Source organism: Arachis duranensis, chromosome 10 (genome assembly GCF_000817695.3).
Source record: "Arachis duranensis cultivar V14167 chromosome 10, aradu.V14167.gnm2.J7QH, whole genome shotgun sequence".
NCBI classification, from domain to species: Eukaryota; Viridiplantae; Streptophyta; class Magnoliopsida; order Fabales; family Fabaceae; genus Arachis; species Arachis duranensis.
The window spans coordinates 12,173,634-12,177,318 of record NC_029781.3 but is presented as its reverse complement, the minus strand read 5'-3'; positions in this window follow the sequence as shown (position 1 = coordinate 12,177,318).

Sequence of the window (3,685 nt, the reverse complement as noted above, 5' to 3'; positions counted from 1 at the left end):
AGGAGGGGAAGACCCCTTTAGTGAGGACATAATGAGGGCAAAAGTTCCAAGAAACTTTAAAAGTCCCGACATGGACCTCTATGATGGAACCACAGATCCAAAGCATCATTTAAGCAACTTTAAAAGTCGGATGTATCTGGCTGATGCTTCTGATGCAACACGCTGCAAAGCTTTCCCGACCACCTTATCGAAAGCAGCGATGAAGTGGTTTGATAGCCTCCCTCCAAGGTCGGTCACCAGCTTTGAAGATCTCTCGAGAAAATTCCTAATGCGGTTCTCCATTCAGAAAGACAAGGTAAAGCATGCACCGAGCCTCTTGGGAATAAAACAGGAGGTTGGAGAACCTCTACGGGATTATATGGAAAGATTCAACAAAGCATGCTTAGAGATTCAAGACCTGCCCATCGAGGCAGTCATTATGGGGCTAGTAAATGGGCTTATAGAATGACCCTTCTCACAGTCCATATCAAAAAGACACCCCACCTCCTTGAGTGATGTACAAGAAAGAGCTGAGAAGTACATCAACATGGAGGAAAACGCCAGACTGAGAGAGTCAAGCTGGCGACCTGGACACCTCCCCTCGATAAAAGATAGAGAGAGGGAGCCAAAGAAGAAAGAAGACCTCGGTCTCGACAGACCCAGGAAATATCACTCTTATACTCCTCTAAAGGTTTCCATAGTGGACGTATATAGAGAAATTTGCAATACTGAAAGGCTGCCGCCTCCCAGACCCATCAAGAATAAAAAAGAGGGGAGTCGCAGCGACTACTGCGAGTACCATAAAATATATGGTCACTCAACAAACGACTGTTACGACCTCAAGAATGTGATAGAAAAGTTGGCCAGAGAAGGCCGACTTGACAGATATCTCATGGAGAGGTCGGACAATCATGGAAAGAGAAAGCGGGATGACACGGACAGAAGAGACCCACCACCGCAGACTTTGGAGAGACATATACATGTGATCTCAGGCGGATTCGCGGGAGGGGGGCTCACCAAGTCCTCTCGCAAAAGACATCTCAAGTGAATCTACCAGGTCGGAAGTGAATCGCCCGACCTTCCTACCATCTCATTCACAAAGGAAGATGGGCAAGGAATAATCCCCGGACACGATGATCCGATGGTGATAACCATGATCCTAGCCAACGCCCATCTCCACAGAACTCTGGTAGACCAAGGAAGTTCATCAGACATCCTTTTCAAGCCTGCGTTTGATAAACTAGGGCTCGACGAAAGGGAGCTGAGAGCCTACCCCGACACCTTGTATGGGCTAGGCGACACGCCAATAAAACCACTGGGTTTCCTGCCCCTCCACACTACTTTTGGAAAAGGAGAAAAATCCAAAACTCTGAATATAGGCTTCATAGTCATCGACGTGGGGTCAGCATATAATGCCCTAATCGAAAGAGCTACCCTAAACCGACTAGGAGCAGTGGTATCTACCCCCATCTCTGCATGAAATTCCCGACATCAGTGGGGATAGCAACGGTGCGTGGGGACCAGAAATTGGCAAGAAAGTGCTACAATGAAAGCCTGAACCTAAGGGGAAAAGGCAAAGAAGTCAACACCATAGAACTCGGTGGAGCAAGGGCCAAAGAAGAGTTGCGACCACAGCCAGGAGGAAAAATCGAGGAAATACAGGTCGGCAAAGAGGAAGGGAAAAATACCTACATAGGAGCCAACCTAGAGGAAACCCTGAAGCAAGGGTTAACTAAACACCTAAGAGACAATTCTGACCTCTTTGCCTGGAAAGCCTCCGACATGCCTGGGATAGATCCCGAGCTTATGTCCCACAAGCTCTCGGTGTATCCAGGATCCCGACCTGTACAACAGAAAAGGCGCAAGCTTGGCCCTGAACGAGCTCTAGCGGTGGAAGAGCAAGTACAGGCACTCCTAGAAGCCGGCTTCATCAGAGAAGTTAAATATCCAACATGGCTAGCAAATGTAGTGCTAGTCAAGAAGCAAAACGGCCAATGGAGGATGTGTGTCGACTACACCGACTTAAATAAAGCGTGTCCCAAGGACCCTTATCCACTCCCAAGTATTGATACTCTAGTAGACTCTAGTTCGGGGTATCAATACTTGTCGTTCATGGATGCCTACTCGGGATATAACCAAATCCCTATGTATGAGCCAGACCAAGAGAAAACATCGTTCATCACGCCCCGAACAAATTTTTGCTACGTGGTCATGCCATTTGGACTAAAAAATGCAGGGACCACATACCAAAGGCTGATGAACAAGGTGTTCGCCCCCCACCTCGGGAGCTTAATGGAAGTCTACGTAGACGACATGCTAGTGAAAACTAAGGAAGAAGCTGATCTCTTGACAGACCTCTCGCAAGTCTTCGACACCATAAGGTTGCACGGGATGAGGCTAAATCCCGCAAAGTGTACCTTCGCGGTGGAGGCTGGAAAATTTCTAGGGTTCATGCTAACACAGAGAAGGATCGAAGAAATCCCGATAAGTGTAAAGCCATCCTTGAAATGAAGAGCCCGACCTGCCTAAGAGAGGTCCAACAATTGAATGGCCGACTAGCAGCCCTCTCCAGGTTCTTGGCAGGGTCAGCACTCAAATCCCTTCCACTATTTTCTTTACTAAGAAAGGGATGCCAATTCGAATGGACTCCAGAATGTGAAGAAGCGTTCCAAGAGTTCAAAAGATTCTTGAGCCAACCGCCGATCCTGACCCGACCTCTAGTCGGGGAAGATCTCGTCCTATATTTGTCCGTAGCAGACAAAGCCATCGCATCAGCCCTGATAAGGGAGGACGAGGTCGGACAACATCCGGTTTACTTCATTAGCAAAGTCCTGCAGGGCCCCGAGCTAAGGTACCACAAACTAGAGAAGTTTGCCTACTCCTTAGTAATAGCCTCACGAAGGCTACGACCTTATTTTCAAGCACATACTATAAGAGTCTGAACGAACCAGCCCATGAAGCAAATCCTCCAGAAGACGGATGTTGCAGGGAGAATGGTTCAATGGGCAATAGAGCTCTCCGAGTTTGACTTAAAGTATGAAACTCGGACAGCGATCAAAGCCCAATGCCTCACCGTCTTCATAGCAGAATACGTGGGAGATCAAGAGAAGCTAACTACATGGGAACTTTACGTAGATGGATCCTCAAACAAGACAAGAAGCGGTGCAGGCATAATACTGGCCGACGAAAGGGGAACCCAAATAGAGATATCCCTCAAATTTGAATTCCCAGCTTCAAATAATCAAGCAGAGTATGAAGCCCTGATTGCAGGGTTGAAACTGGCAGAAGAGGTCGGTGCAATGAAAGTGGTGATATACAGCGACTCTCAAGTGGTGACCTCCCAGATAAATGGAGAGTATCAGGCTAAAGACCCGAACATGAAAAGGTACTTGGAGAGAACTCTGGAACACTTAGAGCACTTTGCGGAAACCGAAGTTAAGCATATAACTCGGGATCTCAACAGCAGAGCAGACGCCCTCTCCAAGTTAGCAAGTACCAAACCAGGAGGGAATAATAGAAGCTTGATCCAGGAAACTCTCCAAGAACCCTCTGTGGTCAAAGTAGAGGACAAACGAGATGTCCTAGAGGTAATTGGGCTAAACCTCAGATGGATGAATCCCTTGGTCGAATACCTAAAATTCCACATCCTCCCCAAAGAGGAAAAAGATATTAAGAAAATTCGGAGGGAAGCACAACATTACACCCT